The sequence below is a fragment of the Acinonyx jubatus genome, chromosome C1 (assembly GCF_027475565.1).
Source record: "Acinonyx jubatus isolate Ajub_Pintada_27869175 chromosome C1, VMU_Ajub_asm_v1.0, whole genome shotgun sequence".
NCBI lineage: Eukaryota > Metazoa > Chordata > Mammalia > Carnivora > Felidae > Acinonyx > Acinonyx jubatus.
The window spans coordinates 136,232,545-136,259,990 of NC_069381.1; the positions used below are offsets into that span (position 1 = coordinate 136,232,545).

General features: G+C 40.0%; 1 long non-coding RNA gene across 1 annotated transcript in view; it reads left to right on the plus strand.

Moving 5' to 3' along the window:
- The window catches only part of LOC128314028 (uncharacterized), a 40,056-nt gene extending 21,913 nt beyond the window's left edge, over window positions 1-18,143 (plus strand). The window contains exons 3-4 of the long non-coding RNA XR_008295336.1: window positions 7,005-7,079; window positions 15,183-18,143. This is a non-coding gene — a long non-coding RNA (uncharacterized LOC128314028). The remainder of the gene's footprint in view (window positions 1-7,004; window positions 7,080-15,182) is intronic.
- Window positions 18,144-27,446: the final 9,303 nt, after the last annotated feature.

Consider the following 27,446-nt stretch of genomic DNA (forward strand, 5'->3'; position numbering starts at 1 on the left):
CATGCCAGACTGTACCTAGGTGCAAGATACAAGAATGAATATTTCAGGCATGAAAGGGCCTCAACAAAAATGAACCTAGAGCTTAAAGAATTTAGCTGAAGAATAACACATAAATATGCAACATTTTAAAAAAACTTTGAAGGACCTGTTGTAGAGCCTAAACACTGAGCAGCTCCTCAATGAATACTTTTTGAACGAATAAATGACTTGTAAATGTCGAGGAGTAACTCTCTTCAGCCTCCTGACGATACTGCCTACTTGATAAGAACAGTGACAATGTTACTCCAGGAGGTTTAAAGTGACTCACACTCATGTGTTTCTAGATGTGTATTGTTTGCTGGTCTCCTTCTCTGTCAGGGAAACACATTTTCAAAGCCCAGTAATGGTTTTCCTGTTTCAACCTGTAGCACTGCTGACATAGTTCAGACCCTGATCTGCACAACTACCCACATCCGATTGTGTCTTTTCCTGTTCAACATCATTATTAACCTGTCCTGCATCCCACATCCCCATCACACACCAACTCCGCATCAGTCAGGGTGGAGTCCTCAACAAGGGTCAGTACGGTTCAGAGAGTCTGTTGAAAGGACTGCTGATACCCCTCGAGTCTCATTTTTGCCTCCCTTATAAACAAACAACACTTCCTGACAATTCAACTTAAGCATCATTCCACTGAGGAAGATTTTCTAGAAAAACCCAGACTGACTTGGTGCCTCTTCACAGGCTCCCAAAGCTTCCTGTGTGCACAATGTTCTGAAATTGTCAGCATTTTTAAAATATATCTCATCAATTACGCCAGCTGCTAAAGGGCCAGAACTGTGTCTTTTTCTTCACTGTATTTCTAATGTCCATTTCAGTGCTTGGAACACACTAGGGATATGTGTGCATGTGCATATGCACACACACATATATGTAGAGAAAGATAATGGAAAAGAAATGTAAAAAGTAAATGCACCTGGCTCCCAGAGGTAGCTGGTAGGCAGGCAGGAAATTGCCAGTGTTAACTGAGTTCTCACTCTAAAGGCTGGAAAGAAGCCAAAGGAATAGAATATTCTAGCACATAGAGATACTGCAGGCTAAGTAGGGGGAAAAAGGCAATTTTTTAAAAAGATGAACCTTGGAGAATCACAGGGATGGAGAAGGACAAAGTAACAATATGCAAATTACATTATTATTTTGTTACTGGATTTTTAGACAATATCTGGTTATATACCCTTGGCATTATTCCCATGTTGTGGGGAACAAGGAGCTGTAAGAAATATAGGCCAACACCAGAGCCAACCTGCAACATCACTGAAAGATAAGCAGTCTGTGGTCAAAGCCCCCAGCAAGCTTGTGGCTGCACTCATTCCCCTCACCCAGTGAGCTGGTTTGGAGGGGGTAGACGGTCACCACATGGCCACAGCTGCCCCAAGTGGTGTTTCGCTGACAGAGAAAGTCTTCTTTGTGCCACCATCTTCCTGATCCCTTGACCTCTCTACCCATAAAATAGCTTACCTGTGCAGCTCATTCCCCATAGGCCCTGTTCTCTGAAGGGAAAGGGAACATTTGTTGAGCACTTTCTATGTGCCACACACATCCAATTCAATCCCCAAACACCTTCTGGTACAGAAGACGAGGGCCATTTTACGATGATGAAACACAGAATCTGGAAGATGAATAACCCATCCTTGATACCATAGGTAGTAAGCGGTAAAGCCAGGATTTGAACCCTACTGCTTGATTCTAAGGACCGAGCTCCTTTCATTACAATAAACTATTTGTGCTAAGGTAGCCTTAATGTTTCTCTTTCCCTGTTAAATTTACACTGGGCCTTTGGTTCCTTGCCCCAAATAAGCACCCAGCAGGGCCATGCCAGGTACCGTAGTAGGGTTGGCAGATGGGAGAATTTGGGACATAAGTGACTTGCACACACATATGCACACACCCCAGTCACATCTGGTGAGCACCACAGACTCTAACAACCACTGTACCGAGTTTCTTAAAAAGGTTCAGCATGTGCAATCAGATGCAAAATTATATGGAAATTCATAGTAAGGTAAAATAGAACACCTCATATATCCACAAATCTGCCTTTGTATTTATAATTTCATCAGGAAGGGCAAATTTATAGAAAGATAATGGCACCATTTATCCTCAAAAGCAGGTTTATACCTATGCCTACATATGAGTTAAGGTTAGTTTAAACACTGTAATCTCTTTTCATGCATTTTTAAAATTTTAATTTGTGTTTAAAATATTTAGATGACTTCTTTGTACCCATGAATAAATAATCCTATATATGCTTTTTTGGCCCACTTAGCAAAAAATGACTGATCTATATTTTAATCCTTTCCTACAATATCACTAAAACCACAGCTTTCTTAGGAACTCAGAAGACGAAATGTGGACTCTGCCCTTTGTCTTCCATTCATCTTCTCCCTACTCCAAACCGGGAAGAAATAAAAGCATGATCCTCCTAAAAGGGGAGGGGAGCTTGGTATCTTGGGAGCCTCCAGAAAGATGATGTCATGTAAGAAAAGAGTTCCAGGTCTCTTGTCCATGGCGGTCCATGGCCATGCAGGGATTATCACGGAGCACTCAAAGAAACCTTACATCACTTCTTTCCTTTAGGACTAGAGTCTAAATTTCTGTAAAAATTCTTCCAAGATGCGTCTGTTAGAATTGCACTGAGGATCAAGGTGGTTCATGATGACTGAAAGCTCAGAATGAACATGAAAGAAATGTGAGATATGGAGAGAGGTGTTAATTTGAGGCCTGGTGCTGGCATAGAATTATTTAGAAAAGTAGTCAGAGTTCAGTGTGTGAGCCAAGTTTATTTTTGCACATGATTAGCTTAGTTAACCAACATCAGATGCCCTGAAGCCAGTCCTCCCCACTCCCACCACCGAATCCAAAACTCAGAGTTTCAAGAATTAATAGCAATAAAAAATAATTAACTCACAAACATGATAAAGGAACTTCCCCTTCTGAGAGTCTCTATGAAGCATGGCAAAATAAATCTACGTGGCTATTTGCACGGCCTGAACTGTATAGTCAGAGAACCCATTTATATCAGAAGTATTCATCATCACAGATTCTGTGAGATCCAAAACTTCCACTTTATAGATCAAGGCTCTTGAGTCTGACACTCAAGAAGTTATTTGGGGGGAGATCACATTGCCAGCCCCAAAATAATGCCCCTTCTATAAGGGGTGGTACCTTTGTAAGAAGTTGTGGTTAGATGACAAAGCCTAAGATTCAGGTAATCAATTATCTAATCAATACCTTTTATTAAAAAAAAACACAACTCTTTATTAAAGCAGTTAGGTCTAATGATATTAAAAAGCACATTAAGAAAATGTAACATTAGAGTAGGATCTAGAAAAATATTTTTGTTAACTCTAGAATAGATTTTACTTTTATCACTGATATTTCATTGATGTTAAACAGAAAGCTAATTTGGAGATATAAACTGGTTTCAGTAAGAGAGTATGAACCTCACCCTACCCCCCAAAAAAGTTACACAAGGTCCTGAGGGGACGTATTCCACACAAGTAGGAATTATAATTAAAATTGACAATATACTTGACAATATGACAACATTGGTCTCAGGCTAATAATAGCTGGTATTTAAATAAAATAAATGTTAGAGAAGCACCCTGCCTCTGATATAAATATATCTTATCTGCTATTTCTTTATATTTGTAGAAAATTCTCATGTTATATGTTAGGCAAATGTTACCTTTTTCAGTTTTACAAATAAGAGGGTGAGAGACTAGAAGAAAAAATTGAAATGTGTAATGATGTTACAATAAAAATGCCTGCAAAATATTACACAGACAGGTATTACAAGAACTGGGACAGGATTCCCGGTCTCCTAATTCTCATTCACTGATCTTTCCACCAGACCAGTCCAGCTGCTTTGTACCTGTCATGCCCAGTGCCATCATGGGTCCCTGGGCAAATAGTGGTGAGGTGGACTGAATAGTCTTAAATCATATTTCTAAGTATGGATAGACCCTTGCCCACTAAAACTGCATTTGACATGAAGCAAGGATAGAATAACTGAAGGATGGATGATAGAATTATGATCCAAAAAAGATCCTGAAAGGCGAGGACATAGACCATGTTGAAAACACACTCTCTCCTGAAGAGATCCATCCATCCTTTGATAGCTGTGATTTACACTTAGTGATCAGTAGTCATTCTTTCATGTATGACTTTACTAAAAAAAATATGTATTATGTGTTTATCCCATGATAGTGATGCGTTTTTGTGCTAGGTCCTAGAATCCCAGTGGTATATCAGTTAGCTATTGCTGTATAGCAAACTACCCCAAAACTCAGTGAACCTACTGATTTGAGCCAGCCTCACTCATTTATCTGGACAACTGGCAGTTTGGTTGGTTAAGCTAGTGTAGACAGTAGAATTCACATGTCTGGCAGTTGACTGACTATTGGCTAGGGCAATAGTGACTGGAAACATACCTTTTGTCCCCTAGTAGGTAGTCACAGGGGACCAAGAGAGCAAAGAGAAGCATGCAATGCTTGTGAAGGTCTAGTCCCAGAAGTTACACACCACCCCTCCCACTGCCCGTTATTAGCCAAAGAAATGACACATCCAGCTCAAAAATAGAAGATGAGATGATAGAATCTATGTCTTCATGGGAGGAGCTAAAAAGTCACATTACAAAGGGTATGGAAACAGAAAGTCATAAACAACTGTGATCGTTCTTGTAATCAATCTAGTACAAATGATAAGTCAGACAAGTATTGTCCCTGCCCTATCAGAACTCAAGAATTTAGCTGCTATAACTTCCACCGATAAACTCTGGTTTACAGAATAAATACAATCACTTTCCACATGAAAGGCTAATCATGTCAAGTTCCTTCCAACTATCATGATGCAGGAGTAAGACAGGACTCTGAAGTAGTGAGAATGTTTATTTCACAAGGTGTCTGAAAGCCAAGAGGCAGAAATCACTGCAAGTATATGTTGCAACTTGTTTCAGCTCAGAGATCCCCTCAAAGTAATGCATGGCTGCCTGGCAGAATAGCTCTAGTATATAAGCTTGCATATGGTGGATTTTTAAATGAAAACCAGTAATGTCAAATACAAGGTGAAGTTAAATAAATCTTCAAGTGAGCCAGTAGGAATTATCCCCAAAAAATGTCATGAGGATAAAGTAATATCAAGTGAAAGAGATTTTTACAGAGAAGATGTACATGGTATTGATTTAAGTTATCTGTACATAGGACTTATGAAAAATGGCGAAAAGGTAAGAGATTTGGGGTCATTCAAGTAAGGAGCCAAACACAAGAATCTGGGCTCACTAGGTTTGAGTAAATAAAGCAATAGGTTCACTGTAGGGAAAAATTAGTCAAGCTGTTGCAAAGATTGTACTGCGTATTACTAGGACTACTCAGAGATGACAGCAGGTGTTTTTATCAATCAGGGAAAATTAATAACAAACAACACCCTGTTTTTAAGAGCTGCCACTAGTGATGAAACATGAAGTTTGCAGCATGACTAGAACATACACCATGAAGGATTCCAGTAGAAAGCCTTAAGAATCATTCAAAATAAAACAATGACAACAAATATATATATACCCAAATCACCAATACAGATGATGTCGAACTTGTTTCTCTGATATTGGTGGCATTATCGGAAGGAAAACACATCCTTAAAGCCAGATGTTCCATCAAATTTAACAAAAAACTATTTGAAAGATTTGAAGGTGTGCTCCACACAAGGGAAAGAACAATAGCCTATTATGGGGCTCTAGCTTGCAATGAGCTTTCCCTGAAAACGTTTTTGAGGGAAAACACCATGACCTTGTTTGATCACTCATCATATTCATTGGCTTTGGCTCTGAATGCCTAGTACAGGTATTTCCAAAATTCATATTCAAATTAAAAGGCACAGACACACCAGCACTACCACCTCATCTCTGAAGGGAATTCCAAAAGATAACACTTTCAAAGCATTTTGAAAGATAAAGCAGCATTAGAATTAGTAGGTAGGTCCCTCTAGTAGCTACTTTGAGGGAAGTTTTGGATTATAGGCTAGGCTGGTTTTCATCTTGTAGACATTGGGAAGACATGCCAGACAACATCCAGGTTTAAAATTTTTAATTAGGGGTCAGGAAACCAGCACCCTTAGGCCAAACCCAGTCCTCAGACTGTTTTTATAAATTAGCTTTTGTTGGAACACAGCCCTGCCCATTTGTTTACATATTATCTCTGGCTGCTGTTGCCTGCAATGGCAGAGTTGAATAGTTGAGACAGAGACCTTATGGCCCACAAAGCCTAAAATATGTATTATCTTGCCCTTCCCCAAAGTTTGCCCACTCCTGATTGAGATCACCCCCAGTGTACATAGTTAATTGATGTTTGTGAGTTTCCAACCATCCCTTTAATTTTATATTTATAGCTCTATGTAGTTATTATCCGTTGGTTGGTGGGGTTATTTCTTTGTATTGTTTTAGTTTGTTATGTTTAAAGCGTTTTATCGAAAACCAAAGAAGAGATACAAAAAACTACACAAACAAATATATAGTATAATGACTTCTTATAAGGCAAAAACTCTTGTTCCAACACGGAGGTCAAGAAATAGAATATTGCCAGCTACCCAGACCTCTTCTCCCCAAAAGCATAACCAATAACCTTTGATGGTAATCCTTTCCTTGCAATTTTTTTCTTGTTAGGTTTATCACCCAAATGAGCATCCCTGGGCCCTAATTTTGTCTGGCTCATTTAAAAAGTTGACATACCTTTGAAGTCATGTTAGTCTATACCCACAACCACCAACACCACCACCATCACCTCTTTGTTTCCCTTACAGTTTGCCTGTTGAAGGCTCCAGGTCATCTGAGCCAGGGAATCTCCCACATTGGCCTCTTTCTCACTGCATACCACGGTGTAGTTCCACACGTTTCTCTCTCCTAGGGATTTCCTACAAATCACAGGGTTGATCAGACTTCTTTGATTTATTTTTCTTATGTAACTTTCATTTGACAGGGCTTCAGAAAGCAAATGGAGTCAAATACACCATTTCAGTAAATGTGAAAAAAAAATATGACAACCAACAAAAAGGTAAGACAGAGTGGCCTGTGAGCCCTCCCCTCCGCTTTCATTCAGTCCTCACAATACCTTTTAGGATGGATATGCAGCTATTTGTGGCCCTATTTACAAATAAGGAAAGGGAGGCTAGGAGAGTAAGGGGCTTGGCCAACACCATTCAGCCAATTGGTGAGGGAGGCAGGACCAGCACCACACCTCCTGCCTTCTAGACATCTGCTTTCGTTCCACAACCTCACAATGTCTCCCTGCTTCTCTGTCCCCAGTCTGATGATTAATTTAACTTCTTAAATGTGGTATATATTAGTTTAGTGCCTACCATGGCCTACGTACTCTGCCAGGTGCCGAGGACACAGACAGACACGGTCCCTACCCCCGCATAGCAATCTAGTGAAAAAGAAAAATATCTTCATTATTCAAATAATCATTTAACCACCAATGTGCTTTGTGCAATAAGAGAAAAATACAGGGTGCTTTCAGAGTGAGTAATATGGTCAGTAACTCAGTTTGGGGTAATGGTTAGGGAAAAGAGCTATTTAAAGGGACAGCTAAAAGGGTGATTGCGAGAGGCAGGCAGACTGGGAGGAGAAAGGGGTGGTGATGGTGGTGATGGGAGTAGGCAGGCCGTTGGATTCCTGGCAAAAGGAACTTATCTTTGAAGTCTTGCAATGAGTAAGAGGATGGCAGGCACTGGAAAGCAACAGAGAAATGCAGCGGCTGGGGGGACGGACTCCAGAGTCAGGCTGCTGGGTCACGCTACACAGCCTCTGATGTTCTGGCCCCTACTCATTGCCTGACCTTAAGCAAGTTCTCCAGTCTGTGCCATGGTTTCCCCAGCGGTTTAAAGGGAACGAGGAACACAGTAACAGCCCTATAGGATTAGCATGAAGCTTAAAAGCGTTAACTGATGTAAAAACACTTATAACAGGGCTGGCGCACGGTCAGCAGTATGTACACATTTGATGAATAAAAGAAGGTGAGTATACTGAGCACAGACAAGGTGGTGGTGGTTACATTGTCATTCTTGGACTTTATCCTAAGAACAGTGGCAGACCTCGAAGGTGTTAAACAGGAGAGTGACAGGATCCAAAGGGCTGGAAAAACAAATGCCTGAAATAGCAACAACGGCGAAGTGAACATAAGACAGGTGATTACCTGACAACACTAATATTTTTATCTGCTACAAACTTCTGAGGAAAAGAGCCACCATTGATTAAATAAACGAATGACTGGATTAAAAATGAAAGTATCCATATAAGCACCATCTCTTTCTCCACAGCTAATGAATCATCAACTATAAATTCAACATTCAGAGAAGGATGACTTAGATGCTAGACAAGACTGATAATTGAAATGGGATGTTTCTGGTTTTGCAAAAGAGTTATTGGTATGTGTGTCCCAAGCTAGGTTATTATCCCCTTTCAGGGCAAAGATGAAGTCTCCCTTGTTTTTGTAACCGGCTCTGCATCTTTGTTCAGGGTAGGCACTCAGGAAATTCTGACTGCTGTGGGTTGAACAATTCTGTGCTATTTGATCTCACAATTGTCTCCGTGCGTGCCACTCCACACCAGAAGAGCCTACACAACACCCCACTGGGAAATTCAACCCCATTCCAGGGATATGATCAGGCAAGAAGCCTGAGTGACTGCAGCAAATAATGTGAACTCCCAACAGGAGCTGCTCCCCCCAACAGGGGGAAGTTCTAGGCTTGTAATATACTGTCAGACTGCTCCATTGATACATTATCATCTACCCAAAAACCTTTTGAGAATCAGCCTACCATTTGGTTATACCCTTGCATCTAGCATAACTACAAAATGATGAACACTTTCTTGATGAGTCCAATACCTTCCATTCCTTCCAAAAGTGTGGTTTTGGTACCTGTGCATGGCCCCAGCAGCCTTAATGCCATTAGCAAAAAAGAACTACCCCTAAAAGCATGTTATCTGGTGACCCCCCAAAGAGCTACCACAAGAGACCATGAGATGACCTCTCCCATAGGCCTCAAATACAGCAAATCCCTTCCCTGACTGAAGTAGGATGAATTGGTCCTACTTCAGTCAGGGAAAGAATTTAATTCCCACATCAGTTTTGACAACCACCACCACTACCTGCTGGGTGACCTTGTCGATGGACCTCACTTCTTTCAGCCTTGCTTTTATCTTCTCTACAATAGTGCTCGTAACAAGACTACCTCACAGGGTTGTAGGGGATATAAGGATATACATTGCTTTGCCCAGTGCCAGGCACATAGGCAAGAACTCAATCAATGTAAGCTGTTATTACCATCCCAGTGTCTTTGGAGCAATGAATTCTAGCCAGTTTTACAATGTTCCAAAGTCTGAAAACAAATGGTGTTAATTCACTTTCATTTTAAAAGTACCACCCAGCATTTTTATGAGGAGTGGGTAGGTGCAGTGATGTCAAAAGATCTGGTGTTTGTAATCCCCAAAAGGATCAGGAGGTTTGGCCCTGCTGCCCCAACCAGACTCTGAAGAAATTGTCCTTCTGGGTGATAGCGAAATGAGAAAGAGACCTCTTCCAAGATACACAGTAAGGACATTATAAGAGATGAAATTCCAGAAGAGGGACATGGAAGCTCTTGGTCACATTTCTATCAACAAAACCCCAAACTTGGTTTGCCCATGGCCCATTTTGCAATGTAAACTGAACACATCTCACAAAGGAAGATAAATCTAACATGCACATACACTAGTGGTGTAGTCTGTCTATCTGTCTCTCTGTCTGCACCTCTCTCTCTCTCTTTCTCCTCTCTCTCAAACAGTTTAGGTTTAAGAATATAAGATCATTTCTTACTCCTCCTGCGAAATCATCTTTTGGAACCATGGGCAGCAGTAAGCCCTGTAAAACCTATCATCAAAGAACATTTACTTGCACTTCAGTCTTTAATGAATTAAATCTTTCTGTTTCTTATTCACAAAAGCACAAATGTGCTGGGGTGTCTGGGTGGCTCAGTTGGTTAAGCATCCAACTTCAGCTCAGGTCATGATCTCATGGTCTATGGATTTGAGCCCTGGGTCTGGCTCTGTGCTGACAGCTCAGAGCCTGGAGCCTGCTTTAGATTCTGTGTCTCCTCTCTCTCTCTCTGCCCCTCCCCTGCTCACACCTCTGTCTCTCTCTCTCTCTCTCTCTCTCTTTCTCTCAAAAGTAAATACACATTAATAAAGAATAAACAAACAAATGTGACCTGGCCCAATTATCGCCTTCTTGTTATAGATAAAATTGTCACTTCTGACCAGGCTAAGATTTTTTTAATCATAGAGAACTAGGGTGTTTTATTATTAATATTTTCCAGAAGAGAAAATTCTCTATTTAATAAACCTTAAAGCCTGCAAAGATTAATTCTTAATGATAATACAGCCTAATCTGCTGTGTCAATCAACAGTGATTATTAGCACAGTGATAGTGTTTTTAATCTAAACACACAAAGTCACCAGCCATCTTTGCTGTTATTGCTTACAAATTAAATCAGAGAAAAGCTAAGTACAGAGGAGAAATTTGGGCACAAAATCCTTTTCCTTTGCCCTACCTATTTTCAAATTTCCTGGAAATGCAAATGTTGGCCTTTAAGAATTTCAAAGGTCCCTCACAATTTTACATCATTTTACATCAATAAATCAATGACAGCTGCCCATAAAAGTTTTGACAATATTTATTCAAAAGAGTTGAACATAAACAAATGGAGTCACAGACTGAAATAAGATTAGTGAAGGGGAAGGACCAAATACTCTTACAATCAGGTAGTCCTGAGGACAAATTAATCCTCTTTCTTTGTAGATAGATGAATAGACAGGCAATCGTTGTTACTAAGCCAATATGAGACATTGGCTCTTTCCTAGTTAGGGTCCCTTTCCCAGTTAAGGGAATAGAGTGTCTTAGCTGATGTGTTCAACAAGGGCATCTCTGTCCATCACCACAGGGCCCAGAGCAACCCTGACTCTGATGAGAGCCTAGGGGATTTAAGGGATTGACCGATGTGTTAGATAGAGGATCAGCCTGTAGCACTGGGACCTAAGAAGGAAAATGAGTTCCCAAAAACCCAATTACTGGCCTTTTGGGCAGCTCACTGGGCACAGCTGCCATGGTGTCCAAAGGTACCATATATATCAGAGTCTTTGTGGGCAGTCTATGGTCCACACAGCAGGATACAACAGTTATGACCAGAAATTTGTCTTCTGTACAGATAACATGATGACAAGAATGAAGCTCTATAATAGGCAAAGACACTCCAGAAAAATATAGCTCTTCTGTAAAAAAGGAACAAGGTTGCCCAGTAATTGCTCACCATGTCACTCCTTCAAGGACAATACTGTACTAGCTTGAGTAAGAGCTGAGACAAGAAATTGCCACACAGGACTCTAACAACTTAGATAGCTGATCGTCAGATTTCCCAAGTAAGAACTGAAATACAATTCCCTGAAATAATCATTAGGCCCCTTAGGTCTGGTTCTGATTCTGATCTCAAATTTATGTATGATTTTAGAGAAATCACTCAATTTCTCCTTATGTGATTTATACCTACCTTATTTATTGTGGAAGTAAGGGTGAAAAGTTTTGAAAGTTATTAAATACTAAATATATATTAACTATTATTTTTATAATGATGTTATTGCAACAATATAGTATTAGAGAAACCATGGGATTTGAAAGATTTGCTTCAGTTCAAATCTTCACTCAGTTCCTGGGTAACTTACTTTTACCACTGCTTGACTCATTTTCCTCATTCTGTAAAATGGGGGTAAAAACTTTATATTTTATCTCATCCAATCATCTGTGAATTAAATTCAGGATACATTGTAGATTCTCAGCAAAGGTGAGATTTCTTCTCTTTCTTTTGTCAATAGCATCCCAATAAAGACTTCTCTTTAGGTGATCATTCTCTTCCCAGGAATCCTGTTCCAGGGAGCCCAGTGAAATTCTCTACAAAGGGCTGAGACCAGCTGCATGGAAAGGAATTTCCCAGAACTTGGCTCTTCCTTCACAGTTTCTTATTTAGTTGTGTTTTCTATCCCAGACATATTTAACACAAGCAGCTCAAGGGAATTGCATGATATCTCTGGCCTGGTCTGAGACACGAAGCCATCTGGAGAACATAACTTCCAACACTCATTCCTGGTTGCATCACACCTAACCACAAATCCCCATCCAAGCACAGAGTTTCTCCACCACTTTCCTCTCTCCATGGACTTAAATTCATGGGCCTGTGATGACCTTTTAAAGCTTAATAAAAAGGAAAGCCACTCTCCCCTTAGTCTCCTCTGGGTTGTTTCCTTAATTAGGGAACAGAAATATGGAGAAGGCAACATAGGAATAAAGCCAAACTATCCAAAGTCATTTCTGCATTGTTCTGGAATGTATGGCACATGTTTTCCTGGGAGCAAATTTATCTTCTTAATTGGGTTTTATTTAGTCAACTATTGAAATTAATTTCCATTCTCTGAGCATATTCCATTTGATAACAATGGCAGACAGCCTGAGATTAAATTTTCACTGTGAATATGTTACAGAAGAAATAGTTTGTGTGGCTAATCAAGAACAACACATCTTTGATAAAGACCTAAAGATTTCAAAACTTTAGCTCAGAAACAGCACTCAGTGTCCCGCTAAACAACCAACAATCTATTAAAGTCTGCCTTTCTGCCTGCACATTCGGTCTTTATTCTTATTCTGGTACCATTCCCAAACTTTCCTTCCCCACTGGGCTAAAGTTACTTCAGAAGTCTGTCCACACGAAATGCAATCATTTTGCTCTCTGCCACCTTGGCCCAAGCCAAGGAGAGCTGGCCCACTTCAAATGTCTCATGGTGGCTTATTGTTACTAAAACACATTTTGAGCATAGAGAATGGCTGAGTCTCCTGCAGTCCTGAGGTTTGGCTCTATCTGGTGGGTTGACTCTGCCTGTGACCAAAAACACAGCTGAGTAGCAAGGTGGTGAGTGTTCTCTACAACATAAGGCAACCAGACACTTAGAAAAAGGCATTTCTGAAATATATGCAATAAATATCCACATCCAGTTGTGGTCTCTTTGGTTATGACAGGGAATAGAAAGAAATCAACAGCACACAATTAGCTCTTCGTGCATGGAATAGAATTTCTCAACTTTCCTACTTGTGGCCCACTCTAAGACTGCCACATAAACCAGACACCTGAAAGATATTGCCAGAGATGTAAACAAGGTACTCCTTTGGTCACCTATGCCCAATGGCCCAACTGTATTCTCAGACTCTGAATTTGTTAAGCCTTCTTTGCCTTGGTAGTTAACAAAGGGCTAGATCTGCAGTTGTTTGAAATGAATTGATCAAAACATTGGGGATGTTTCTCCCAGAGCTGGAGGAAAGAAGCAGCTCTAACTGTATCAGTATTTATCAAGAGACATGTCCATAAACATATAACACAAATAGGTAGAGATAGAACCAACATGATAATAAGTTCAGCAGTCTAATTATCCCTAGGCAATTTGATCCAATGCACCCATGTGTTTTTATTCAGAGATTAAAAGTTGGGAACAGTGGGGCACCTGGGTGGCAGAGTCTGTTAAACATCTGACTTAATTTTAGCTCTGGTCATGATCTCGCCCCATATTGGGCTCTGTGCTGACAATGCAGAACCTGCTTGGGATTCTCTCTCTCCTCTTTCTTTTCCCCTGCTCCCACTCGTTCTCTCTAGCTCTCTAAATAAATAAATAAATACATAAATAAATAAATAAATAAGTTGGGAACAAAAAAATTAGGAAGGCTATACAGAAAGTGGCTAAGACAAGGGCTACTATGTCAAACCTGGCTTCGAATTGCAGTTCCACTATGTATCAACTCTGTGGTCCCAAACAAGATATTTAGCCTCTAAGCCTCAGTTTTCCCTCTTTATATACTTAGTGGAGGGTAACACATATTTTTTATGAATATAATTTATTGTCAAATTGGCTTACATACAGCACCGAGTGCTCATCCCAACAAGTGCCCTCCTCAATGTCCATCACCAATTTTCCCCTCTCCCCCACCCCGCCATCCAACCTTAGTTTGTTCTCCATATTCAATAGTCTCTTGTGGTTTGCCTTTCTCCCTCTCTGTATCTTTTTTTTGAGGGTAATACATATTTAAAAATGAATAAAAATGAGGAATAGTAAACAAATACCACAATGTTATATAATTCTTTTTGTCTTAGTTTTAACCGAGCCCACTAGAGGGGTGCCAATTATTCCCAACTTTCAAAGTGAGATACCAAACAACCTGAACAGGATTTACAAAGGAGAAGTTCTCAAATTGTTTTCTGACCCTGTCCCCTCAGCCACTCATGGGCATCTAAAGAAATCATTTGATAAGGCTGGGAGAATGAAAGGTTGGAAATTTCTACCTTCACATCGGTACTAATGAGAGAGAATTCAGGAGATAACTTGGTGAGCTTGTTAGAGGTCTCATGGACATTGAGTGACATAGTGAATGGAAACTGGGCCATATATGAGAAATATAAAGAGCCAGAGCTGGCTGTAGTGGCTCGTTGAAGAAGGGTAGAGAGTTGGACCTGGAAAGTAATTGCATTACTACAGAAAGAGTATCACAGACGTGGGCCACAGGAGAGGTGATGAGGAGCATGGAGGGATTGTAGGTCCTTCCCAAGAGAGATATCACGGGCAGAATTCTAAGTCTTCAAGATTCCATTTCCCTATGTCCACTCCTGTAAAATCTCCTCTCCTTCTATAATCATATCCAATGAGCAAGACCCAGGAATATGATAGGATATCCCTGCCAGGATTAGGCTACTAATCCTCTGAGTTGATCAAAGGAGAGAGTTCTGAGTCATCCTGACCTAATTAGATGAGCCTTTAAAGGATGACAAAGTGTCAGAGAGACACTCTCCTGCTGGCCTCAAAGATGTAGCCTCTGTGAGTTCTAGAGTTGCAAGGAAATAAATGTCACCAACAACCATATGAAATTGTAAGAGGACCCTAACAGCATTTGAGATCACCACTCTGGCCAACACCTTGATTTCAGCCTAGTGAGACTCTGAGCAGTGGGCTCAATTCAGCTATGCCTAGACTTCTGATCTACAGGAACTGTGAGATAATAAATTTACATTATTTTATGTCACTCATTTTTTAGTAATTTACTTCATGGCAATAAAAATACTAGTATGAGGACCCTCCAGAAGAGCAAGAAAACTTCAACAGAAATGTGCTGTTGATCACCAGATGCCTAGAGCTGAAGAAGGTAACATAGACAACCAGTCAGAATGCACCTCACTTGTGAGGGAACACAGCAGGCAAAAGATCCTCAGTGATGCATTGTTGGGGGAGAGGTGCTCCAAAACCTCTAAAGTACCCCACAGGGCTCCAGCACCAACTGGTAATATCCTAGTCATGTAAGGCCTCTCCTGTCCTTCACCTTTTCTGTCATAGCTATTCCTCAACTTCAAGCTGACTTGTGGGGATGAGGGTCAGAAACCACAATTGTTGGCAAGCTGGGGGAGAAGGGGTAAGAATGCAACACTGAAAAGAAGAATGTAGAAAAAGCCACTCAGGTACCTCCCACCCATCCTGCTTGCCCACTACCAGCTTTCTACCTATGTAGGCCTAAAGTGTTACCTTTGAATGAGGTTCCTACATTTGATCATTATCGTAAACCAAGACTAAAAAAAGGAACTGAGTCTAGTTTGTTTGTTTGTTTGTTTGTTTTTTCTAAAGTGACTACAGAGCATTTTATTATCTGAAAATAAGATGAATTCCAAGCTTAGCCAAGATTTTATCCAAGGGTAGGGGAAGGACCAACTGAGTTTATAGAAGCAGTATTTTTGAAAAATAGAGTTAGTTTTATAGTGGCACCATGGTAGTTTGTTCTTGGAACATAAGAGTTACTGTGATTTGGGGGCACCTGGCTGGCTCAGTTGGTAGAGCATGAAACTTCTTGATCTTGGGGTTGTAACTTCAAGCCCCATGTTGGATGTAGAGATTACTTAAAACTGAAATCTTTAAAAAAAGAGTTTTTGAGATTTTAGTGATTCAACACACCATGAAAAATCTTTCTGCCCTGTTTCTAGATAGAAGCCATCAGGTTGGGAAAATGAAGTAAGAAAATTTTGTCCATGTGAGCTGAGGAGAGCCTTGAAATTGATCTAATATAGTGACTAATAATACTAATCAATCCATGATCAAAAATTCTGCCATCAGGTTGTGCTGAATTCTGTTCCAATGGGGATCTCAGACGCTTGTTTCTACCTTAGCAGGGAAAGGGAAGAAGGTTGGGGTACTCGAAACCACTCTCAGACTGAAGCATAATATGGTGGTGACAGTTCTTCCAGCAACTCTGCTGTACCACTGAAGTGAAAAGGATTTCCTGTACACTAAGAATTGAAAATTCTTCCATGGTATCCCATTATTTATTCAGTGCAAGTACACTTGACAGCTATCCTATATAAGATACATAATTTACCTAAAAGGCATGGTCCTCACTCCTGAAAAGACTGTTGTCTAATACACTGTTTTTACTATAAATCCCTCCTGAAAAAAAAAGAAAAGGTGAGCATGAATGGCAAGTACAAACACACACTCAGAGACACCCCCTAATTAAAAGATGTCCGTATTTGGGGGCACCTGGGTGGCTCAGTCGAGCGTCCAAGTTCGGCTCAGGTCATGATCTCACAGCTTGTGAGTTTGAGCCCTGCATTGGGGCTCTGTGCTGACAGCTCAGAGCCTGTAGCCTGCTTCCAATTCTGTGTCTCTGTCTCTCTCTGCTCCTCCCTTGCTCATGCTTTCTCTCTTTCTCTCAAAAATAAGTAAACATTTAAAATAATAATAATAATAATAATAATAATAAAAGATATCCATGTTTCATTGAAGTATGAAAGTCACAAAATTGCATTTTTATTTCTACTCCTACAGAGGAAATAGTTGAGAGAAAGTCTGGGCTATTGGAGAGACAGTCTCAAGCAGTAAGCAAAGAGAATGAGAATGGGGCAAGTGGGGTAAGAAGAAATGCTGAGGTTTAGACCAGAGAAGAGAGCAGAGAGAAGCAGGCACAGAGAATTCACCAAGCCAGAAGCAAGGGAACAGTGTGAGGATCCCAGCATCCCTCCAATCTATGACTTAACTTCTGGTGAGGACAAGGCCTGGAGGGCTGGGCCCTGGTGAGAAGATCTCATCACTGCATTTCACTTATCAGCATAAAATGAAGGAGGTGACCACTGAGGAAGCCTCCTTCTGAGCAGTTTTATCTCCTGTCTGAGGAGCTGGGGCTGACCACTGCATATTTCTAGCAGTGAGTCATCTGAAGACTTACTCTAAGTCTCTGGCCATAATCAACGCTTCCTCCCACCTATATCCCTGCTTGGAATGTCTTTCTGTGACACCCTTTCATCTCCCTATTGAAATCTTGCCCTACCTATAAGACCTAACTCAAAACCCATCACACCACAAAGCCCTCAGCCATGTCCCTGTTCTCTAACATCGAATTAAATTTAGAAGAATTAAATTTAGAAGGACATGCTCACATCACCTACTTTATACAAAAGACTGTGTTGGATGGTGTCCATTCTGTTCCAATTATCTCTCACTGTATAACATACCATCCCAAAGCATAGTGACTTGAAACAGCTGCCATTTTATCATGCTCATGAATGCTGTGTGTCAGAGACTGGGAAAGGACACAGTGGGGACAGTTCGTCCCTGTTCATCTTGTTTGGAGCCCTGCCCAAAGTAACTTTCAGGGTTGGGAATGACTCAGTAACTAAGGCCTGGAATAGATGGAGGATCCACACTCAAGATGGCTTCTTCACTCACATAACTGTTGCCCAAGTGGGATGGTGAAAAACAACTAGGACTCAACCAGAAGGCCTACATGTGGCCACTCTAGTATGGTGGCCTCAGGGTAGTAGTCAGACTTCTTGTATGGGAACTCTGGCCATTTATGACCTAGCTTTGGAGGTCACATGGCATCACCTCTGCTATACTCTTCTGGCCCAAGTGAACATAATCCGTCCAAATTCAAGGGGAAGGTACATAAACCTGCACCTCTTAATGGAAGAAGTAACAAAGAATTTGCAGTTGTGGTTTTTTTTCCTCAATGTTTATTTATTTATTGAGAGAGAGAGAGAGAGAAAGAGAGAGAGAGAGAGAGAGCGTGCGCACAGGAGAGCCTGATGAGGGGCTCAAACTCATGAACCATGAGATCATGACCTGAGCCAAAATCAGGAGTTGAAAGAATTTGCAGTTGTGTTTTAATTCCACCATAGATAGAGTGACACATTTAATTCTCACAGAAATGTTAAGAGAATATTAGTATTTATACTTCACATATTAAAAAAAAGGTTCAAAGAAGTTAAGCAAGTTGATTATTATGTCACATGCCTAGAGAAAGGCATCCGAGTTTGTCTAATTTCAGTGCCATTGATAATTCCATTTAGACTTTCTGCCATCCTTGAGTCATCATCACATTGACATTTCCCTAATTCTAAACTGTTTGAGAGCACAGATTGTATCATTTGTTTCTTATTACATACACATGGCCTAAATACCTAAGTCAATAGTGAGACTTGTCATTAATATTAGCCAACTGATTTTCAACCCTTTCCCCTGCCAAAAGCATTGTATCTTTCATCTTGCTTCTCTTCCTTATATTGCATAGGTAAATAAACTTGACTGACACAAAGGCTACTCCCTCTCCAGGGAAAGAGGGAAAGTATGGCAGAAAGTCAAGTACATAAAAATGGAAGTGTTTTTTTTTTTTTCTGGCAAAGAAAACAATGCAAAATGTACAATTCATTAATTCAACAAATATTTATAGAGCATTGCTATTTGATAGACACTGTTGCAGGCAATGGAGGTAGGAGACTGACTAAAGTCCCTGCCCTCATGGACTCACAACTGAGCCTCACTCAGGAGGCTGAGTTGGATAAATTAATAGAAAAAATATGTCAGGCAATGATAAGTGCATAAAGAAAAGTAATTCAGGGCAAAGGTGTAGAAAGTAACATGGTACTGTTTTAGATAGGGTGTCAGAGAATACAAATTGAAAAGGTAACAAAGGAGGTTTGCCTGGGTGGCTCAGTCAGTTAAGCATATAATTCTTGATTTCAGCTCAGGTCATGATCTCACAGTTCGTGAGATCAAGCCCTGTGACAGACTTGCACTGACAGGCTGACAGTTCAGGCTGCTTGGGATTCTCTCTCTCTCCCTCTCTCTCTGCCCCTCCCCCCCAGATGAGCACTCTCTCTCTCTCTCTCTCTCTCTCTCTCTCAAAATAAATAAATAAACTATAAGAAAGAAAGAAAGAAAGAAAGAAAGAAAGAAAGAAAGAAAGAAAGAAAGAAAGGAAGGAAGGAAGGAAGGAAGGAAGGAAGGAAGGAAGGAAGGAAGAAAGAAAAAGAAAGAAAGAGGTGACAAAGGAAATGATGTTTGAAATTCAACTAAGTTGGTTGAGTGTCTGACTCTTGATTTCAGCTCAGGTCATGATCTCATGGTTTGTGAGATCCAGCTCTCCACTGGACTCTGTGCTGACACTGAGGAGCCTGTTTGGGATTCTCTCTATCCCTCTTTCTCTGCCCCCCCCCCCACCTTTAACTTGTAAGAGTTATAAAGCAATGGAGAGTGACATTATTTGATTTATATGTTTTAAAGGTGGCTTGTGATACCCTGAAAATAACTGATCATAGAAGGACATAGAATATTAAAAGACAGTTACACATTTTTTGACACTCCTCCCATTAAAGGGTGGGATCTATTTTTTCCTCTCCTTGCAACTGGGCTGGCTCTGTGATTATTTGAACTAATAGGATGTAATGAAAATGGTGCTTTGCCAGTTGTCAGAACCAAGGCATTCAGAAGCTGGCAGCTTCTACTTCCAGTGTCTGGGAACACTCATTCATGTAACCCAGCCACCATGATGTGGAAAACTCGGGTAGCCTCAAGTAAAAGCCATTTTGGAGAGGAAGTGAAGCCCCCAGATGATAGCCCTGGATAGGCTTATAGCCAAGAGCCAGCACCCACATTCCAGCTATATGAGTGAACCATCTTGAAAGCACATTCCCCAGCTTCAGTCAAGCTGTCCCAGGTGACAACACAAGGAGTAGAGACAAGCCATCAAGCTGAACAATTCTGAATTCCTGACCCACAAAACTGTGAACAAACATTTCAGTGTAGTTTGTTATGCACCAATTAAAGGAAGAGTAGAGCCAATGAGAGAGCTCCTGTAGTAATCTAGGTGAGAGATAAGGGGGCTGAGTCTAGGACGTTGTCAGTGGAGGGGATGAAAACTATTAAGAAGAGTCAGGAAGTGTTTTTACATAGAAGGAATTACCAACTATCTACGGTTGCCTAAAATCCTGTGCCCAGACTGAAAGTACTGTGATCTAAAATTAATGGTAATGAGTTAAATTATTAAGTGTTTTACCAAATGTCAGGCATTGTTCTAAAAGTATATTACATACTTTACCTGATTTAAGCCTCACAACAACCTATGAAGTGAGTACCACCCTCAGTCACATATGAGGAAACTGAGGAATAAAGGAGTTAGTTAACTTTCTTACATTTCTTATTTGAGGAAGAGCTGTTCCTGGTAACTTGTATGCAGGCGGGCTGGCTCCAGAAACTGTGTTCGTAATGAATCTTAGCCTCTGTGTTATACAACATACACTATAATCTGAGTTATTCCAGTAACTAGCTCTCTGACCTTTGAAAAGTTACTTGAACTTCCTGGGACTCAGTTTTGTGATCTGCAAACTGAAGAGGCTAAAGAAGATGATCTATAATCTCTGAAAAATGTAACATCCTGTGATTCTAAATGCCAGGATTCCTAGAATTGGGCCTGTTTGTTTCTGGAATTCAGAATGGATAACCTCAAGTGCAGTCACAAGAAATAAGAGACAGAAAGTTTATTACAGACTCTAGAGAAACTCAAGGACCAACCCCCTCAAGACAAGAGCATGCACCCAGAGCCAGCTGCAGCTTGTCTCCCTCTCTTCTTTCCTTCTGGCTCTGTAGCCCAATGTGACAGCAAGATCACCCACATTTCAGCCCCATAGTTCAGACAGTGCTGTTAAAAAAACTACAAGTTCTCTCTGGGGCCCAAAGACCAGACCAGCTATCATGGGTGGTACATGGGAAGAGACGGCAGAACTTCTGGGTGCTAACCATAGGGCACTGCTCTAATCACCTCAAGCATGTTACCAAAAATCAATGTATTTCATATTGAGAATACACACAGGGCTTAGTTGTGAGTTCCAAAAGTTTCCATTTATCTCAAATCATTTCAAATCCCCATGTTATCATGAAGACAACTAGTATTACAACTAGGAATGCATTTTCATCTCCTTAGAGGAAGGGGGCTATCTATATTTGATAAAACTGGAGGATCATTCTTTGCCAATATGATCATTTTTCCCTGAAAACAAAACCAGTTAACTTTTTGAGTCTGATGTTTTGTATATATTCTTCCCTTTGACATTTTTACTAATGTCATCATCCCATTTTACAGATGAGGACACTGATATTTAGAAGTAGGGAGGGGCAGGGCTCCTGGGTGGCTCAGTTGGTTGAGCGTCCGACTCGTGGTTTCTGCTTAGGTCATGATCTCATGGTTCCTGAGTTCAAGCCCCAAGTCAGGCTCTGCACTGGCAGCATGGAGCTTGCTTGGGATTCTCTCTCCTCTCTCTCTGTCCCTACCCACCCCTCTCAAAACAAATAAACATTTTTTTTTTAAAGAAGTAGGGAGGGACAGAATTGAGATATGAGTTCAGAAAGTCAAACTCCAGAGTACAGGCTCCTAACACTATACCATACTGCTCTTCTGTTTCTTATAGTGAGAATCTAGGCTGACCTCTCCTGGAGATGTTTCATGTTTCTATAACATAAGAATGAGGCTCTCAAGACCAAAGATAACAACCATAGGTTCCCAACAGCCTGAAAGTCAAATTTTCTTGCATCTTTGAGGAACTAAGAGTCATTTTAGAAATTATCCCATTCCATGTAGCATGAATATTTGGGGGGAATGGAAAGATCTTAAGCCCTCCCTGCCCACCCTCACCCCAACTCACAAACCAAGAGAAAGGATTGGTAATATTGCTGGGAAGATTCAGGTTGCTGACAAAACCACATTGAATAGGGCCATTGTGCATTAAATATCACACCAAAGAAATTATTTTTTTCTACTTCCAGCTTCCATGCCTTTGGGTAGTTAAGACTTGAACTGATTTGGTCACCTTGCTCTGGCCTCTGCCATTAACATGTTATATGGCCAGGCTAGTGAGCTGAGCCAGATCTCCCCAGAAACCTGGCCATCTTGCTGTCTGTGTCCCATTTCCATGTGGCTAAATGCCCAGGAAAGCAAGCCAGGATTTACCTTAGACCTATTTTATGCTTTGCCACTCTCCCCATGAGGTGGGTTTTACTGAATAGGCCAAGATCTACTGGGGAACTGGTTGTCTTGATGCTTTTCCTCCTCTTATGTCCTCTGAACTATGGCATTCTCATTCCTCTGAACAAGGTCCCAGCTGGCAATGGTAGAGACATGGTTCAGTGGGTGGAATCACTATCCATTTGAAGGTCACCCAATTATGCATGGCTTTCTTTCACTGTTTGCAGCTTCTGTTCTCCTGAATGAGTAATGGACCCTCACCTGAGCACACAGATTATCTTGCTTTCCTTTGTGATACTTTTTTCTCTTGCCCAAGGTCATGGGGTAAGCTGTGCCAAGATATCCCGAGGTCCAGATTCTTCTCTCTCCTCAAATATGATCATAAGTGCATGTAATGCTCCACATGTCTCTGTATCTATTGGTTTGTCAAAAGGGATTAGGATACAAAATTTTGGAGCTTGTAGAAGAGCTCTTCAGGATCTTTGGCTGGCCGTCTATGCCAACACAGCTTTCAGTAGAAAGTCTTACATCTGTAAAAGGGATATTCATCCAGACACTAGCAAAGTAAAACTTAGTTTCATATTTGTCATTTTTGCTCATTGGTGGAGCTTTCTGGGAAACTTCCTACAGTATAGGTGACCAAGGCAAAATTCCTGTATTTTTATATCCCATGACTATAATACATTTTAATACCATCAAAACCTCACCCCAAATTTATATCATACTAACTCAACTTTTACTAGAGAGCTTTGTGTTGATTTTACCAGTTTATTTAAAAAGTGGTGCCTTTATCTCCTATCTGTATTGTTTCTTATGTGTATCTGCCTCAGGAACTTTATAAAAGAAAGCTTATACCAACACAGCATCAAGGCATTCTTCTTTCTCATTTTCTTTCTTTCATAATACCATCAAAACTTTTCCCAATTCTTAATTCTCCTATCCTTCCTAAAGACAGAAGCCAAGAACAATATTCTCTCTCCACTGCTGGAGATGAGCAGAGAATTGAGGATAACATCATCCTGTTACTCTCAAAGACCACCAAACAAATTCAGATGGGGAAAGTTATGCTTTAGGAAAGCCACTGTCATTTGTAAGTTTGCTCTCACAAGCATCATGTAAATTGGGTTTTTATAGCACTGTTTCCATAGAATAGATGAAAACACACAATCCTGGGCATCCAAAGTCACCTGACACATTTCAACAGCATAAGCAGAAAGAGAAATACCATGGTGCATCCCACGAAGTTACACGGCCCCTCAGGCCAAACATAGAATCTTATAGTGAGGTGTGGGACCTTAGGTTGTATAATATAAATAAATCCTGAAAGAGAAAGGCTGTTCACAACACCTCTGGAACTTGTCACCAGCCTCTACTTTTCCCACAACTGAACATTTCTGGGGTTGGAAACATCTTTCATCCTAATCTGTCTCCTACCCTGTCCTCATTCTACTCTAGAAGGCATCAAATAACAAATCTAAATCTTCTTACACTTTTTGTCTCTTGGAGCATTTTAAATTAATCATTGTGTCCTTGAACCATCACCCTGAACTACCACCAGGTTTTCTCTTCAGAAAAATGAAACTTCCCAGTTTGACTGAATGCTTTCTCATGGGACTTGGTCCCAGACCTCATACCATTTTGTTCACTTGCCTCTGGATGTGCTCCAGATTGTCAAAGCTCTTGTTTAGGTGGAGAGTTAGCTTCCATAAGGGAATACAATTGCAGATATGCTGCGGCCACCACAGAGTGGAATAGAATCTTCCCCTTTGCTTATATGAATTCTAACATCTCTTTAGTGCAGTTCATGATTGTGCTGGATTTTTAGCAGCTATATCACACCAGTGGCTCCCTATCTGCAGATAGCTAAGGACTTGGTTTGAAAGGGAAATTTTAAGAAAATGACTACGCTTCTGACTCCTTCCTTCCCTGAGCCTATACTCTTTCCTGGTCCTAAAAGCCAATTTCTCAGGCCTCGTGAATGAAGGCATTACCCCTTCTTGAGAAACATACTGTAGCTGGCTAGAGTGGGAATCCAGTGGGGTAAGACGACTGAAGGAGTTAGAAGGGCACTCTAGAATCAAAGCAAGTGCAACATTAATAGGAGCTTCTAGTAGCTTTTCACTGGTCCCCATCCAGCCACTCACACAGTTTAATAAAATTGCCCCAGACTGCAGAACTAACTACTCAGTTATACAGCTGATTTATCTGAGTAGTGTTCTTGTCCACTATTCTATACTCTCTAACCTGTCAGTTTAATATTTTTCAGACCACACTCCATGGACCATTACATTAGAAACATAAAAATATGCATTCTTTGATGCTACACCAGTCTTATTGAATCAGATTCCCTGATGGGATCCTGAAGTTACCTTTTTCACAAACTACCCAAGTGATTCTTAAGTACATGAATGTTTGGGGACCAGTATCTTAGGTAACTCCAGTTAAACCATTCTCCACCCGGAAAAATAAGAGGATAAAGACCAGACAGCCCTTCAGGAAACTAACAGATTCTCCCAGGTGTTTAAGTGGAAACTCCTTATCTCCTAGTCTTTAAGATTTACTGGAGGCAAAACAACAACAAACCCCAAACTTATCCCAAATATCATCAAACAGTGGTTAAGCAATAGTGCCCATAATACTTTCCTCCCTCCCTCCCTCCCTCCTTCCTTCCCTCCCTTCCTTTCTTTCTTTCTTTCTTTCTTTCTTTCTTTCTCTCTCTTTTTCTGTCTGTCTTTCTGTCTTTCTTTTTGGTGGGAAAAGTGTGGATAAAAGCTAGTTCCTCTCATGGGACTAAAGATAAGAAGATCAAAAGATTTGAATAATTGCTAGTCACTGTTCTACCGGCAAACAATATTATTACCTGAACTATCAACATCCTCTATGATTTAGAGACTTGAAATGGAATAGGTTCAAGAGACAAGATGAGGCTCTAGAGGTAAACAGGAACAAACTGTAAATGACCCTGTAGTCCTTGATAAAGAGTTTAGACTTTATCTCCTTGGAGATAAAGATAAAGATAACAGAAACAGGTTAATTGTTCCCCACTCTCTTTTCTTTCTTCCTAAGTGAGACTTAAGCTGGACTACATTTCCCAGTATCCCTTTAGTTAGATGTGGTCATGTGGCTAATGTCTGGCCAATGGGCTGAGGGTGAAAGTTTTGTAGTCCACTGCCAGGCTTGGGACATAAAAACCTCCCTTTATATCCTGGATGGTTCTTTTTATCCCCATCTACCAGCTAGAAGTTAAGGACTACAGACATCTAAAAGATGATAGAATCAAAGGAAGGAAGGAGCCTGGGTCCCTGGCTCACCACATTGGAAGCTGCTTATTTGAACATTGATATTACACTATTGCTTGAACAAGAACTAAATTTTATTCCATTAAGATACTGAAATTTGAGAATTTATTCATTACAACGACTAGTATTATATTAATACAGGAATTATAACAGTATTTAAGTTAACATAATGAGTTATTTGTATAGAAAAGCCACCCTGATGTGACACCACTTGATGTGGTGAAAAATTAGATTCAAAGATAAACAAGCACATCATTTGCTTACAAAGAATCATCTCTGTTTAAATTTTAAAAAAGAACACAGGGTACCTGGGTGGCTCTGTCAGTTAAGCATCTAACTTCAGCTCAGGTCATGATCTCGCAGTCCATGAGTCTGAGCCCTGCATTGGGCTCCGTACTGACAACTCAGAGCCTAGAGCCTGCTTCAGATTCTGTCTGTCTGTCTGTCTGTCTCTCTCTCCCCCTTCCCCTGCTCACGCTTTGTCTTTCTTTCTCTCAAAAATAAATACACATTAAAAAATGTTTAATAAAAAAGAACAAAGATCAAGCATATTAATGATCATGCAGCTCAAAATTACTTCTATGGGTCATTTAACTTAGCAACGTGCCTATAGGCAGATGAATATCCATCAACCACCAAATCAAAGGGTGTTTACATATTTTTAAACAGCTCCAATAATTATACTACCTCCCATAGTAATTCAGAATTTTTCTTTGGCTCAAGATATTTTTCTTCATGTATAAATACAGTTTTGCTACATTTGAAAAATAATCTCTGAACAATTGGTATGGAAGTCTGATAGTTTCTTCCAAAATACACTCTTCCCTTCTAAACTATCATACTTCTTGAAAGGCCCATGACCAACCAGTTAGAAACTGTTTTCCAGCCTTTCTTGCAGCTAGGTATGACTATTTGATTACATTCTCTCTGATAGAATGGAATGAAAGTGTTGAATGTAACCAACTCCAGTCATAGAGAACATTTGTTCATGCGACTGACAATGTAGTGCTCTTTCCTGGCAACGAGGTTCCCTCAATAAATGTTAAATTACTTTCTTCTCCCCGTTATCTCTGTCATAAACTCAAAACAATGTGCTTTATGAGATACTATTTACTGAGTGGGAGAAAATGGAAGTAGAGGAACAGGAAATTAACTTTTTCTGGCACATAGTACCATATTTTAAGGTTCCCATTTGGTGCTCAATTTCTAGGCCCACAGTGTCTCTTTAAGAAAAGAGAAACATTTTAAAGTATGTCTAAAAGTTTTAGACATCTTCAAAGTTTTATAAAACTAACCAGCATAATTTTTGTAACTAGAAAAAATAAAATACAAAAAATTGGAAAATGCAAAACTCTTATAATTTCATCCATAGTGGTAACTGTATTATTCTAGTTTTTAAAAATGTGTGTATATGTATTAATATATAGTTAATATATTTAATATATTTGTATATTTACATATATTTAATATATATGTATTAATATATAGTTAATATATTTAATTTTAATTAATATATACTAATATATACATTTAAATAAATATATTAATATATGCAATATCTTTTTTTACAAAAATAAAATCATAAGTGCATGGAGTTAGGTAATTTGCTCTTTTTCTTTTTTGTTTAGCCTTTATTTAATAACAGTTTTATTATGATGTAATTCACATAGTGTAACATCCCTTTCAAAGTGTACAATATAGTTTTTCTTAGCATATTTAGATT